Consider the following 17,057-nt stretch of genomic DNA (forward strand, 5'->3'; position numbering starts at 1 on the left):
TATCCCGGAGAATCTCTTGGGAAACACATTTGTTTATGCAGTGACCATCCTGAGCATCATTTGGGCAGTTGTCAATTTAAACCATTCATTCTTGTATTGAATACAGTAGAATTGTCACTTTTATATTCCTTGTTATTTTATAAAAACTAACAAAAATATGCAATTTTGGATCATTTTGTATTTCAATAATTGCATTGGTAAGGAGTTACCTATAAAGATTAGGCTAAAGATGATTTCTTTAGTTCAAGCATCAGGAGAGAATGAGATGGGATGATAATGGCTTTGAAGCTGACTTTGGAAGGCAATTGCTAGATGGTTTAGCCTAGAGGTATTAAAAAACATATTTTAAAATACTATTCCTGCTGTTTTGTGTAGAAAATAAGATAGGGTGACAAAAGAAGCAAAAAGGACTTTGTAAGATTTTAATCTTCCTGCATAAGCATACAAGCCACAAAAAAGTCAAAACAAAAGGATGAAGAAATAAACTACAGAATGAGAAAAATTTTGCCTATTACTCCCTGACAGCTGATATGTAAAGCCAATAGGAACATGAAAGGAATGCACATTTTTCAGAATATGTACAAATTGCCCAGAAATACTTGAAGAACTATTGAGCATTTTTGCACAATAGAGAAATGCAAATAGGGACATCATTTCATTGCAGAGAGAACCAATCACCATAAAATCTAAAGAACATTCAGGAGACTACAGGAGAAAAGGAATTATTTAATCTTTTTGGTGGAAATGTAGGTAAGTAGTTCAACTACTACTGAATTCAGTTTTTAAAGTATTCAAAAGACTAAAATTAGTAATTCTCATTAGTGCAGTGCTTCCTTTAGTGGGTCTCTTCCCCCAAAGAGCTAAGGACATACTGCAGTGATGCATGCAGATTCCTGTTACTGCAGCAATAGTCATTTTTCTGTGGAGAGCAGCAGCAAGCACTGTTCCATCACCACCAAATACCAATGACAAACAACAAATACTCACCCACTGTACTCCATTTGATAAATGGTGTGATATTTGATTGTGAAGTTGGCTGTGACTTAGGTTTTCCAGTAGACTACAGGTCAGTATAAATATGATAGTCATGCTAATATCACAAGGCCATCACTAGTACACTATTACATTCATTAGATTTGATGTATTTATCTTTTTGAGAATGCATGTTGCTATGAAGTTCAGGCTGGCTTTGAGGTCACATTATAACCCAGAGTGGCCTCAAACAATTCTCCTTCCTCAGTGTCTCAAGTACTGGGCCACCATGCCTAGTTTATATTTGGTATAATAAGTGCATATTCAGGATATTTTATTTCAACTGTTTTTGTTGTTAAAGTATTTCCATATTTTACCTCCAGCATTTGTAGAAACTTTGGCCTTATTGAGGTGGTGATGTGCATATCACCATCCTCATGACATTGTCTACTGGGTTCAGAGCTGTCAGTGTACTGCAGTGAAACATAGCTGTACATAACTGTTTCTTTTTCTACTTTCCTTAGAAAACATTTTTAAAATTTCCATGGATAATCAGAGGATCAATAATTCTGGCTAGAGTTTCATGCAAATGCTGACAGTTAAGTACAGTGTAGCACTGACCCAAAGATAACTCTCTGTCATCTGAGAGTCTCTATAGTACTTTCTGTACACACACTTTGTGCCTGAGCCAGCACCTGTTGTGTGTCCTAGAGTCTGCTGCAAGTCCATGGAACACGTAGCTTTGTGACCGCCTCTAGACCGGTGTCCTATATGCCACTCTGCTGAGGCAGAGCACAGCTTCTGGCAGGAAGCCAGAAGCTCTGAGGCTCTGAGACAACACAGGTTTTTCTTTGTGAACACAGATAATCTTATAGTTCTGTAAGACAGACAGCTCTGTCCCATATTTCTACCCAGGAAGACAGAAGATGAATCTGGAGACTCTGGATTAGACAGGGGTACTGCTCTTCTGCTCTGCCAGCCCGGTCTTGGGTGGGAACCTGACAGTGGCCCAGGCTTGCATCCTCCCAGGACATTTACCAGCCCACGAGGATCTGCCTTCAGGGCATGTCAGACCCAGTCACATTTGACTTAGGGCAGGAATTGTGTAGGGGGATTCACAGTGGTAGTCAGGCCTTAAGGTTACTCTGCTGGACTCAGTGATTCTGAGTGGCTTGTGGCTGAGTCTAGTGACACCTGTCCTGGTCTCTCTCCTGCCTCTGGATGCCAGAAGGCTGGGGACAGTGAGCCCTGTACTTTAATTCCCTTGTCATTTGGCATTTGCCCTCAATCATCCTGAAGGCTCTGGGACGAGTGAACCATTTTTTCAGCCATTCCCACATTGTCTACCTATGTGTGATCCTGAGGCTGGGGTCTCATGTCCTGGGAAAGCAGCATAACCTGCTCCCTGTTCACTGTCTTGAGCCAACTGTCTGTGAAGACCAACTGTCACCAGACCAAGGTGCCTGGTGACCTGAGCCTTCAGGGTTCTGTTTGGACCTATTGCCAAGGAAGTGAGGTCATGCACTGGGGTCCACCGTTTGGCCTTCCTCTGTGATATCACCTTTCTTTTTGTTGTGGAACAAATCTATGTCCTCCTTAGAAACAACAAGTTAAAATGCTAGAGAACTGTGTATACTTTTAGACTTTGCTGCACTTTGAAGATTTTAATGCAGCAAACATGTAGATGCTTCAGATGTGTCAGGCTGTGTGCCAAACACAAATGTCCATCCCAAGGGTCCATTGTCTCGGAGGATGAAACACACATTGTCTTCTGTTAAAGATTTGTCAAATGTTAGGATGACTTCCTTTCCTGGGCTCATGTTAGTTTCATTTCACTTCCATTAGGAAGCAGAATAGCCATAAAAATTTTACCAAACAATGTGAAGGTCTCATGGTATAAACCCCATATATCCGGGGAGGAGGATTCATAGCCAGTTTTACTCTCGCGTGCTTAGGAATGATTATTTATTCATCCTTAGACATTCAACTCAGCTATACACTGTAGTGCTTCAAACTCTGACCTCCAGGGAAGGGGGACAGCAGGTGGTGAGTACAAGGGGAGGTGACATCATCACCCCATACTGATGAAGGACATATGTGCATCACTCCTGGGGAACTTGTCTCCTAGCTGCTACTGTCACTTCGTTTCCTCCCCTCCCAATCAGACCATGGGCTTTGGGCCCCTGATGGGTAGTTTCCTAGAGGTGATGGTGCTGAACCTTTTCAGTTGTAATACTCTTTGGTTGGTCTCCTTGAAGCAGTGTTTCCATGCTGGGCTCTCTCTGTGCTGCCACCACCCACTATTATGTGGCTGAACCAAGCACATGCACCTGTCACCCATCTTGTGATGGTCATTTTTTATGTTTTTGGGATGGACTTCAAAAGGAAGCTGCCACATCCATTTTTACACAAGCGTTTGAGTGGATACTGACATTTATTTCAAAGAAAATGCATTGTATTGCTGTTGTAAGGATAACTTAGAAATTATTACTGTATCTTTGGAAGCAGATGTTTAAAGCAGAGTTATGTGGTTCCTTTTTTATTTTGTTTTGTGATATTATGCTATACTATATTATGCTCTGTTATGTTATATTATGTTATATGTTGGTGTGGATTTTGAAAGTCCTTCAGAGTGTTTTCAGTACTTTCTGATTTGGTTTTGTATAACCAACCTGATGTACTTTTAGAATATCAAAAACTTTGAGGAGTTCTGTTTTGGAGAAAATTTAAAGAGGAAAACACAATCAGGGATGTTGGTGCACATCTGTCATTCCAGGACTCTGAAGGCTGAGGCAGAAATTTTGTGGTGAGTTTTAGGTCATCCTGGGCTACAAGGGAAGATCAAGGCCAGACTGAACTGCATAGCAAAACCCTGTCTGAAGAAAAAAGGAAAGAAGAAAGAGAGCTAAAAAAATGATAAAAATGAGAAGTCAAAAATCAACTTCCTAGTGAGAAATCTCTGTGAGGTTCTCTTGCATGTGTACTTTAGTCAGCACACCTAGCATAAGGTTTACCATCATGGAGACATTGGTGTGCTTCCTGGTGTTTGTACTCTTTCAATTTTTAAATGCTTTTTACTTAGATGACTGCAGATATGCTGCTGAATATATCCTCTTAGGATTTGGGTAGTTCAGTATGAAGAGATTTTGATCATTCAGGTTTTTTTTCTGTCCTAAATTTATATTTAGTACCAGAATTTGAGCAAAGGATTACTATTTTATTTTGAGATAGTAATAAGAATCACATAAAAACACACTTTTAAGTCTATAAAGAGATAAAATAAGTATAGATTAATAGTGATTAATGTACCTTGTTCAGTGACTTCTGAGATTTCTTAAAGATCAATATTTTCATACATTTGTAAAAGCTTTGGTTTGGTACAAATTTTAAGACATGGTCTCACTAATTTTCTAAATGTCCCAGGCTAGGCTTAAACCTTTCCTCATCATTCCTCCCCCTCCCAGAGTGCTGGGATTACAAGTGTATATTATCCTGAGTTGGCAATTGGTAGCAATGTTGTGTATTCATGCAATAAAATGTTTGGCTTTGGTCTTCAGACACTTTGTAGAAGGAGTCACTCTAGTTAAGCTGTCTGCCACCTTCCTAGCCTGCAGCTTCTTTCACAGTGAGTAGGACTGAAAATCCCATTAACACTGTTAGTAGATTCTCTGCTTTTCTAGCTGTGGTCAGCAGGCACTTCAGAAGATCACTCCAAATGCCTTCTGCTCTAGGATTGAGGCTTTGTGTCTTTGAAGCACATTCTCTTTTTCTTTGATCCCCCATGGAATTTGATGATTGTTTGAAGTCAAATCGCAAGAAAGGTGGGAAGGTTAAAGCTACTTGGGGCACACTCCCCTCCAGAAGGCTAGGCCAGTGTAAAACTTTATTTAACCTCCTGGTGTCCATTGCAAGGTTTTAATTTTTGTTGTTGTTGTTGTTGTTGTTGTTCAATTTCTAGGATTTGAATACAGAGCTTTGCATTGGCTTCTTTGTCTTCACCTTTAGACACTTTTCTTGTTTTGATCCTGGTCCTTAATAAATGGCTAAATTGCTGAGGCTCCCCTTGAATTTGTGATGCTCCTGACTCAGCCTTCCAGACTGCTAGGATTACAAGCCACACCACCAGACCTGGTCTCATCATAGTGTTGTTAAAAACTTATTGGCTGAGCAAGGAATGGTGAAAATGCCTGTAATGCCTGTACTCAAGTGACTGAGGCAGCAGGGTTCCTAGGAATTCCATGGAAGCCTGCAACATATTCTGAGTTCAGCTGAGGCTACAATGACACAGGGAGACCCTGACTATAAAATGAAAATGACAAAATAGGGAAGAAAAGGAAAGGAAAAGAAAGAAAAGAAGAAATAAATAAAATTTCTAGTGGTTTTGTCACTTGGTGTGCATCTGGGCAAGCTGTTTTAGTCTGTGTCCTTTTCTTCCAGTGTAAAACCCTTTTGACTACTGTTACTTTATAGTACCTGGAAACTAGTATTTTGATGCCTCTACTTTTAATGTTCTTTCTACGGCTATAGGATGACTCTTTGTACTTCCTTGTGAATTTTCATACTTTTTTTATGTTTCTAGGAAAATCGCACTGATACTTTGACAGGAATGGCACTGAAACACCTGGTTGCTCTGGGTAGCATGTACATTATAACATGAATTCTTCCCATCCCTCATCACAGTATGGCTTTTCTTCTGTTAGTGCTCTTCTACTTATTGCATTCCAATAAGATGTGAGTTTGCTTCAATCTAACCTAATCATTAGTTATTTTTGATTATTTGTGAAATGAATTGTGTTCTTTGTATTTGAGGCTACAATTTGTTTGTAGTATGTAGTAATGAATTGATTAGGGCATCATTATGTAAGCTAAGCATCTCAATTTCTTCTATGTATTGGTGTTGTGGCCTCAAGTCAGGACTTCACACAGGCTAAGCAAGCACTATGGATGCAGATGCACCCCCAAATCTACCAGCACTCTGCCTACATTCACACCTGTGTGAATCACCACATCCATGGCAAGGGTGCTCAACTGCTGACAGCTCACCTTCTGATGGCCGCATCCTGAGTAGCCCATTCCTTGAGCGTGGGTCACACATAGTGATTTTTGTTCTGGTTTGTATTAGCCAGGCTGAAATTGAGCCCAGGTCCTCAGGCATGGTAGGCAAGTGCTGTATCCTGAGCTCTCTCCCCAATTCCTTACTTGTTCTTAATAACAGAACATGGTAGATATAATGGGATGTGACTATCAAGGTTCACACATAAAATGACTGTGACCAACCTCCTGCTCTCTCCCTCCTCTGTTCTTCCTTCCTTCCTCTCTGTTTCATTCTGTCTTCCTCTCTAAATCTCTGACTATCTCTGCATTTTCCCTGAGCAGAGGCTGACTCTTTGCAGAGAAAAAGGGTAACAGACAGAGGAGAGATCAGAACTCCATCCTAACTGAGTTCCGGCCTGTTAGCAAGAGAGAGAGCCTGAGAACAGATTCTGCCACAGCAGTGTTTCTGCTGAGTGTGCAGGAGAAACTATGTAGAAACTGGTCAGGAGAAACTATGGTGGATCCTGCAGGAGCACCTCCTAAATTCCTGACCCACAGAACCTGAGAGAACTGAAGTTTACCTGTTTGTACCTAAGTTTGCAGCCACACATTCATCAGTGGTTACTGATGCACTATAGCAGATGTGCACTGTGCACTATAGCAGGATCTGCCCCACCCCTGTCCCTCCCCCACTCCTCCCCTCCCATATTCTTGCCAGGCCTTCTGTTGTCACTTCTCATCTCTTTTTTGACTAAAAAAAAATTTGACTTTGAATCTCTAAATTGTTGGTCCTTTGTCTTCTGCCACTCAGACTCAACTCTGTACAGCATTAGGGCCCACATGTCTCAGGTTCAGGCATCAGTTCCATCTCAGTGAGGCTGTTCAGATGCCCCCATGTAGTGACTTTGACCTCTGTGTGCCCTTGCTTTATTGGGATATAGCACTGGGTCTTCTCTTCCACTACATTCTGCTGTGGTTTGTCCCTCTCCTCCAGCCTTCCAGCTTCTGGGTGGCCAGTGACATATTGTCCTGTTCTGTGTTGGTTCAGCCCAGGAATAAGGTGAGAATTTGAGGCATGTAAATTGAAAGAATCAGATCACTTTTCCTCTGAGCAACCCAGTGGGTGCCCATGGCATCACTGTGTGTTCCTGTGTGTGTGTGTGTGTGTGTGTGTGTGTGTGTGTGTGTGTGTGCGTGCGCACACATGTGTGTGTATCCCTTGGGATGCTGCTTGAAATCAGTCCCACATGTTCAGGCTCAGGTCCCAGGATCCTGGGGGCTGCTTTTCTAATGCCTTTGGGAGTGGGCTGGGTCCTGTGCTAGGAGGTTTTTCTCCTTTGGACTTCTCCCCATCCTCTTCACTCTGCCCATGTCCTGTGCCTTGGGCCTGGCATTGTCCGTCTCCTGGCACTGGTTCTGAAATGTCCATCAGGAGTGGAATAACACACATAGTCCTTTACTGTGGATTTTCTAGCATGCTTGGGGGTGAGGCACTAGAGTGTCACATGTGGTTCTCTTCACCTGGGCACTGTACCCATCCACACTTGCCTGTAATTTGGTACCATCCCTACTAAGGCCATCATCTTTGGGTTGCATCACATTGCCATTGTCACATGCAGTCCATTGGGCAGGGCAAAGCCTGGACTTAGAACTCACCACTCACTGTCACTGATGCCTTGCCCCAAGCCTGTGACACATTATAGGCCCACTTGGTTCAAAGACCATGGGAAAACTTTCTATCATCCATAGAACTCAGGACCTACACCTTAGCACACACTGAGGCACCCACGTGCTCAGCTATTTCTTTGTGGGAAAGCTAGTGGTTGCTGAATCAGTGACCTAACCTCTCCTGCTGCCCAGCCCCCAGTGGCAGCACAGTGCAGCCAGGCCTTGGGGGAGTAATTTCAGCCTGGAGCATTTATAGCTTGGAGCAACCAGTCAGCTGGCCTCTGTGAAGGCTGCAGGGGTTTACACCATGACACAGCAGATCTGTGATTGAAGACTGCACCCCAGCTCCTGAGGAGTCATGGAGAGCTCTTGGGTCCCCACCATCTACCCCAGCCTGGCCAGGAGTCTGGTGGATTCGAGTTCTGGGCTGGTTTTTACTGCCTGGGACCTAATGCCACTGCTGTTTTCCAGTGCTCATTTCTCCAGCATGTTTGCCTCCTTGACCATTATGTTTCTTTTCTTATGTAAAGAAGGCCTCATTATTCTTAACTGGGCTGTGTTCATGTGTCTTGTTCTTTGACTGAACTACTGGGTAAGAACTAAAACTTATAGGTGGTGACATGCTGAGTCAGACTTTATGCAAATTTACTCTGTCCAGAGAAGAGGACATAGGCAGCCATATTCATGACACTGCATGGAGATAAACCACAGGGGAATTCAATGGACATGCTGCCTGCGAAACTGCACTTTCCATACTGGGTTATAGACTTTCCTTGGAATACACAGTGCCTCACATTTTAATGGTTGCATTACAACTACAATACTTTACTTTTGTGATTTTTTTCCTGTTAAGCACTCATAAATTAAAATTAATAATTTATCATTGGAAATATCTAAAGTATAAATATGGGTGTGACACTCACATGGTGCTGCTCTGTAACAAAAGAAAGTGAGTTAGTCTTCTTCATATGAAATAGATATGAAATGACCTACATGTAATTAAATGTGGAGCAAGTTTGACGTGTATTTGTTTATAAAGCCAGGAACATAATAAAGAAAACAAAGAATCCTAAGAATTACAAAAAATTCCTGAATTCTTTTTCTATGCCCTGCCAAGAGTTCATGAATACGTGAATGAGAAAGTGATGCAGTGTGTCTGGATTTTCCCTTCTCAGACAAGGAGAGATTAAATGGTTACTTACAGCAGGGTAAGGCAGAGGAGAAACACAATTGCAGTGATGTGAAAAAGGTAGGACAGGTAAATTACAAGGACATAGGATGAGTGGTGGCCAGGATCTAGTAGGAAGGAAAAGAAAAGAAAATATATTTGGGTAGTGAGTTGATGAAAATGTTCTGGAAGAGGACACTGGTGAAGGTTTCACAATATGGAGAATGCCCTAAATCGTACCAAACTCATCAACTGAAACAAGAATAAACCCTTAAATTTAATTTACAATGATTCTATCACTGGCAGCCCAGAATATAATAATAATAATAAATAGAATAATAAGTAAATCTGGAAGAGAGGGGAATGGCAGGTGTGGGCCAAGAGCTGCCTGCAGGTAGAGGTCAAGAGATGCCTCCTGCTGGGGAGCCACCAGGAGATGAGCTGTGCAGCTCGTGGAGAAAGGAAAACATGTGCCTGCTCTTGCTGTGGGGCCAGAGCTGTGAGGGAGCTGCAGGTGGAGCTGACATGAGCTCTGCGGGTGCAAATTCAGCATGCACTGGAATTGCCCCTGCAGTTTCAGGAGAAGAAAACTTCAGTGACTTTCCAGGGACTTCTCAGGGCCAAACCTTCCCACTGCCTGTCAGAGGCAGCTGTGTGCTTGAACACAGCCCCGGTAAAACCTCCCAGACTGCATCCCCACACTGGCTGCTGAGGGGATCATGTTCCTGGGTCTCCCCATCTGGCACATTGCAGAGTTCCCTCGCACATTCCTCCTCTCAAGGCCACAACACACATCCCAGGGCTCCTTACCTGTGACTTAGGTGCCAGGGCTTTAGGAGACTCCAGCTGGTCCATGAGAAGCTTGGCTTGGGAATCCACCTTGGAGTTCAGCTCCAGTGAGGAGTCAAGGACAGGAGATGCGGACCTGGAGCAAACAGGGAGGTAGCAAAGTGAGAGGTCTGGCCTCTCTTCTAACACTACCTACACAGGTTACCTTAGGGAGAGGCACATGGGTCTCTAGCCCAGCAAGTTCAGTGTCCACTCCCTGAGAGGCTGAGAGAATGCTCCTTTGGAGGCAGTCCTTGCTTAGCTCATGACACCACTCCCTTATTTAGGGAAGCATGACACAGTTTCTCCCTGCCCTTGCCCACCACAGGTCAGCTCAACAAAGGCAAAGACTGATATCTGCCATGTCTTTGCACTCAAGGGCTCAGTCAGGGCTGGTGCTCCATGAATATCTGAGAAGTGAGGAGTCATCGATGTCTATCCTGACTTTCTGCAGTGTCTAGATCAGACAAAGATCTGCTGCCCAGTTCTCTTGGGCTCTGTAGAACTCCTCCTACATGGTCTGTAACCATTTCTAAGGGAGGCCTTGGACACAGAAAGACGTCCTTGAGGTGAGCAATATCTGTTCTGCTGCCAATTCTAACTCTGTGGCCTCCAAAGAACATCAAAACTCAAAAGGGCAGTGGTTACACGTATTCTGCGTACAAGATCAAGGACAATACTCAGAAAAGTGTCTTCACACAGGGTGTCTTCATGTGTATTTTGGCTTGATGACACCCACCCACTTTCCAATGATACCTGTGGGCCATGGACACTTTGCCATCCCTAAGAATTCCTGCCCTGAGCATACCCTGAAACCCCTAGAGTGACTCTCCAATCTCCTTTCCAAAGGACAGAACAGTTTTCCCCATGTGTGTGTGTCAGTGAGGTGGGTGGAAGGTCATCCCTGGGAATCAGGACAGCCTCCTTAGCAGGTCTTCATGTGGCCAAGGCCATGGCTAATCCCTTGCCATGTAGCCCCAATTTCATCCGCAGTGAGCCTGCATTCTGGATCCACGCAGCACCCCACAGTTCAGTGTTGTAAACTGAGACTGAGGTGCTTGTACATTGCCAGGATTTGTATACACCGGTGCCCAAGTCCCACAGGGCTGCTCAGGTGAGAACTTAACTTTCCTGTATCTGAACTAGCCCTGGACTCAGTGTCTCTGAGTGGCTGGTGTTTGAGCCTAGGAATATGTGTTCTGTGCTTCCTCTTGTCTCTGGGTGCCTCTGGGTGCCTGTGTGCCAATGAGTCCTGGCCTGAGCTGCTGACAGCTGGGTGTTTCCAGTTGAGCTTCCTGAAGCATCTGGACCAAGTGAACCATCCTCTCCATATGTTCCCACGTGGTTCCCTGACACGGGGTCCTGAGGCTGGGGCCACTAGCCCTGGGAAAGTAGTGTAGCATGTTCCTTGTTCACTCTCTCGAGCCAGCCATCCATGAAGGCCAACTATCACCAGACCACAGTGCCTGGTGACCAGAGCCTTCAGAGTTCTGTTTGGACTTGTCACCAAGGAAGTGAGGTCATGTGCTGGGGTCCACAGTTGAGGCTCCACCTCTGATGCCTCCTTTGTTTTTATTGTGAGCTAATCTGTGTCCTCTTTAGAAACAGCAAGTTAAAAAACTAGCAAAATGTGTGTTTTTCAACTTTTCCATCCAAAAATCCTTTCCCTTGAGAATGAGATGCAGTTTCTTCATTTAGCGATTTCTCAAATTTTATTTTGACTTTTTTTTCTGGACTTACATTAGTTTCATTTCATTATCATTAAGGAGCATGGAGATGTTCCCATAATGCCCAAAATAATTTTCCTTGAAGGATATGAAATGTTTCATGTTATAACACCCATGTGTCCGGAAAGGAGGATTCATAGCAAGTTTTACTCTTGTTTACCTCAGCCACACACTGTAGTGCTCCGTACTCTGACGTCCTTTGAGGAAGGACAACAGGTGGTGAGGGCAAGGGCAGGCTTTGCAAGGCCGTGGACATCATCACCCCGTGCTGATGAGGACACATGGGCATCCCTCCTGGGGAATTTGTCTCCTAATCACTGTTTTCACTTCCTGTTCTCCCATCCCAAACAGACCATGGGCTTTGCGTCCCTGCTGGGTAGTTTGCCTTTCCTAGAGGTGATGGTGCTGAGCCTATTCACTCTCAATGCTCTTGGTTGGTCTCCTTCAAGCAGCATCTCTGTGCTGGGCTCTCCACATACAGCTGCTTATTGGTGGTGGAGCCACCACACACTCTCATGGGGCTGAACCCACCAAATGCAACTTGTTCATGCCTCTGTCACCATCTATTGATCCCATTTGTTCTGTTTGCGGGTTGGTCCTGGAAAGCCAGCTACCACAGCCATTCTTATACATGGTCTTAAGTGGACTTAGACTTTTATTTCAAAGAACAAGTACTTAGATGTGAAATTGCCAGATTATATGTCTTGTGTATGATTAGCTTACAGACTGTTAAGGTACACTTGGAAGCATTTTTTAAAATCAGAGTTAGGTGGTTGTTTTCTTTTTGGTACTGAGGATTGAACTTATGAGCTCAGGTTTGCCAAGTGGGTACTTATACTACTGAACTAAACCTCCCACCCTGTTTTCTTATTTTGTTTTGCTTTGTTTTGTTGTTTTTTATACTATAATATGTTATGTTATGTTATGTTATGTTATGTTATGTTATGTTATGTTATATTATGTTATGTTACACTATGTTTATTGTTGGTGAGGATTTTGAGTCTCCTTCAGTGCATTTTCAGTGCTTTCTGATTTCATTTTTTATAACTCACCTGATAAACTATGACATATCACATAATCCTGGGTAATTTAATTTTGGAAAAATTTAAAAAGTAAATGAGATCCAGGTTTGGTAGTAAACATCTCTAAGGCCAGAAGTTACAAGTCTGAGGCAGCAAGATTGCTGTGAGTTTAGGTCAGCCTGGGCTACAATGTGAGTTCAATGAAAGCCTAAACTTCATAGCAAAATCCTGTCTCAAATATAAATAAATAAATCAAAATAAAAATACATTTAAAAGGTTTAAAAAGACACAAAATCATCTATAAATCAACAAATCAAGTCTTCCTGAATTTTTCTTACATATGTACTTTAGTCAACACACTGAGCATTAGGTTAACCATGAGGTAGACATTGATCTACTGCCAAGAAGTTGAACTGTTTCAATTTCTTTGACCTTTTTACTGAGATGAATGTATATATGCTACTGAATACAGAATCGTAGGATTCGGATAGCATAGTATAAAGAGAATTTGATGGTTCTTTTTATTTTTGTACTAACTTTATATATGGAAGTAGGATTTGAGGAAAGAATTACTGTTTTTTGGAAAGACTTTCTTTCCTTATTTTAATGTAACTCCAGTACATATTAATAAGGAACACATAAAAGATGCTATTGTTAAGTCTATAAAAGGATAAAACACAGAACAATAAAAGAGAGTAACATTGGCTACTGCATTGTGCACAATGATTTCATGTTCTATATTTTCATACATTTGTAAAATTTGTTAATGTTTTTTACAAATTCTAAAGCATGATCTCACTAAGATTGTGAGTTTCCCAGGGCAGGCTTAAACCTTTCCTTATTCAATCTCCCTCCCTCTCCCAGAGTGCTAGGATTACAGGTATTATCTTGAATTGGTCATCATCAGTAATTTTTGCATTCATAGAATGAAATATTTGGCTTTGATCTTTAGACACTTTGCAGAAAGAGTGGATCTAGTTAAGCCATCGATCAACATCCTAACTGGCAGTTTTTTCACAGTGAGTAGGATTGAAAATCCCATTAACACTGTTTGTAGATTCTCTGTTTTGTAACTGTGCTCACCATGCCCTTCAGAATATCACTGCAAATGCTTTCTGCACTGGGACTGAGACTTGGTGTCCTTGAAGCACATTCTGTTTTTTTTTTTTTAATCCCTCATGGATTTTGATGATTGTTTGAAGTCAAACCACAAGAAAAATGTGAAAGCTAATGTCACTTGGGGCACACTGCCCTCCAGAAGGCCAGGACAGTGTAAAATATTTTTTCTACCATTCGACTTTCCAAGTTTTTTTGTTTTACATTCAGTTTCTATGGATTGAATACAGAGATTTGCACTTAGCCCCATGGCCTTCCACATTTAAAATTCTTTTTATTTTCATCCAAGTTCTGGATAAGTGGCTGCATTGCTGAGGCTGTCCTTAAATTTGTGATGTTGCTGCCTCAGCCTTCCTGACTGCTGGCATTACAAGACACTCCACCAGACCTGGTTTCATCATAGTGTTGTTAAAAACTCATTGGCTGAGCATGGAATGTTGAAAATGCCTGCAATGCCTGCACTCAGGAGGCTGAGGCAGCAGGATTCCTGGGAGTTCCAGACAAGCCTGCAACACACTCTGAGTTCAGCTTAGGCCAAAGCTACACAGGAAGAACTTGACCAAAAACTGAAAAAGAAAAACAAAGAAAACTAAAGGAAAGGGAAATGAAAGAAAGCGGAGGGGAAGGAAGGGAGGGAAGCGAAGGAAAAAGGAGAAACAAAACAAAATTTCTGGTGACTGTATGAGTTTTTCTCTACTGGGCTGGCCTTTTTAATCTGTGGTCCAGTTCTTGCAGTATAGGACCCTTTTGACTGTTGTCACTTTATTATATACCAGAAAACTATGTTTTATGTTGCCTCTAACTTTAATGTTTTTCCATGGCTATAGGATGACTCTTTGTCCTTCCCTGTGAATTTTCATTTTGTTTTTTCTATTTCTAAGAAAATGGCTCTGATATTTTTACAGGAATGGCATTTAAACACCTGGTTGCTCTGGGTAGCATGTACATTATAACAACATGAATTCTTCCCATCCACCATCACAGTCTCTCTTTTCTTCTCTTAGTGCCACTTCATTCATTGCTTCAATTTCTACAATTTTCCAAGAACAGGTGAGTTTGGTTTAAATTTTACATAAGCATTAATTCTTTTGGATGAATTATGAAATGAATTGTGTTCCTTGAATTTGAGGCTGCAGTTTGTTTGAAACACATAGATATGAATTGATTATGACATATGGATTTTGTACCTTGAAACTGAAGTAATTTGTCAATTTGTTCTAAAAGTTGTTCAGTGGAGTTTTAAGTTTCTTATATGAAATGTATCCTCAGGAAACGGAGGCACCTCTTAATCCTTCCTTTCTGAGTTGGTAAACTTTTGGATTCTTATTGTTGACTAAATTCTAGGACTAGGACTTCAAGTAGTGTATTGAAAAGAGTCCAAAGCCTGGTCTTGTTACTGACCTGAGAAGCAAATCTTGCAGGTTGTCAGCCTCGGGCATGAGGTCAGTGCTGGGCTTCTCATGTCTGTTCTTTGCTCTCTGAGATTCATTTCACCTACACATGATGTGTGAATGGTTCTTATCATGAAAAGATGGTGAACTTTTGAATTTCTCAAAGTTCTTTTTCCAAATCTCTTGAGGGGTTAGCTGTGCTTCATGCTGTAAATGTAGCAAGTGACACTGAATGATTTGTGCAAGTGGAACCATTGTAGCACCACTGAGGGTGAACCCAGTGTTTATTATGGTGTTTAAATTTTTCATGTGCTGGTGAATTTAGCTGATGAGCATTTACTTGAATATTTTTGTGTATGTTCATTAAGAATATTGGCCATTAGAGTATAACCATTTTTTGAATGCATTATAGTCTGGCTTTGTCATCAGGGTGACTTTGTCATCTAAAAGGAATTGGTGGTCATTGCCTTCCCTTGAAAGACGTGAAAAATGATTAGTATTTATTTTTTTTCAAAATTTCATTTTGAAGGTAATAAAACACAACAGAGCAAACAAAACAGAGCAAATTGAGACAATGCACTGAAATTGGTACAAAAATTCACAGCAGGGTCCATGATAACAGTAATAGGCACCATAGTATATATCATTATCTTCACAATTGGTTTCCATTCAAACATCCAAACAAACACAGAACATTTTAAAACCACTCAAAATATAATGTTGAATAGAAGAAAACAATTAATCAGAACACAGCAAAAGATTAAAGACAACATTTGTTTTCCAAACACAAGATAGAAAGAAATCCCCCATATTTTCTATATTGCACACAGTCATCTTCCCAAGAGATGCTCAGAATTCTGCCTCTCCTTGCTAACCAAGGGTGGGCAAGTGGGATGTATGGCTCTCAGTCCATGCACCAGTAGGCTCACGGGAGATGCTGACTGGTTCTCCTCCTGACTTGCACTAGGGGTGCTTGCCAGGAAGGCAGGAGAACTGTTTTCTTATTCAGACGCCTAAGTCCCAACATGGACAGATCCAGAATTTATTCTTTACTATACACTTCATACAAGTCAGCATGCCTTTATCATATCCTGGCATTTGTTGTTGTTATTAGGCAGTTGTGATTGTTGACTCATTGCCCGTGTTTGTTAGTGCTATGTCAAATGGTGTGTTTTCTTCTGAGGGTGTGGGTCAGGGACACCACAGGAGGTCATGTACTGATTAAGGGTCACATCACATTTTACTTAGGGATGTAGCAGTTTACTTTTATATCTTCAAACTACCCCTACAGTATATAATTTTGTGAGTAATCTGTTAAGTTATTTAGTCTTTTAAAGCACACTGTTGCAGGTGCAGTTACTCCTGGAGGACACTGGGGCAGGGTAGGGCCAAGTCTCTTATTTCAGGCTTTGTACACTTACCTGCCTGCAGTGTCTCCACCTCCTGACCTGCTGCCTGTAAACACCTGTCCTGCTCCACAGCTGTGGTGAATCCACATGTGGCAGTTGAGATCTCACCTGGGTGGAAGACATTCAGGCATTGTAGGCTCTGAAACATGCTGATCTTCTCATACAGAGTTCCCCTGAGTGAGACATGGGGCCTCAGGACTGCAGGGCAGAGCTCTGGCAGCAGGGCCACAGCAGCCCTCTCTTATCCAGCATGCAGTGTATGCTGTTTGCTGAGAAGCTGATTGATGGATCAGGAGTCCTGGACCTGAGACTTTCTTGCACATGGTACACTACTTGGTGCCGTGGTGTCCTCCACATCTGCATGGTCCATCTTCCCCCAACTTCAGAATTCCACAGAGATCTGAGCAGCCCCAGGCTTCCCCTTCCAGGCTCCAACTCTATGGTGAGTTTTAATGTGAATTTTATCATCAGGAAATTCAATTTATATACATTTAACCTAGAAATTCCACTTCTATGGCCTCATTATAAAAATGAGATTGAGAGACACCCATGATCTCTTCTTATTCAGTTATGAGTGTAGATAGTTAGAAACCATGAATGTACCACAGCAGAGCTCCTGAGCCAATTATACAATTATACTCACAGAAAATGCTGAAAGAAGGCCATGTCCTAGGCCATGTCCTGGATCCTACCTGAGATGATAGAAGAGCTCATAGCCTGGC

Source organism: Cavia porcellus, unplaced genomic scaffold (assembly GCF_034190915.1).
Source record: "Cavia porcellus strain 051 isolate PalLab524CR breed Dunkin Hartley unplaced genomic scaffold, mCavPor4.1 scaffold_34, whole genome shotgun sequence".
NCBI lineage: Eukaryota > Metazoa > Chordata > Mammalia > Rodentia > Caviidae > Cavia > Cavia porcellus.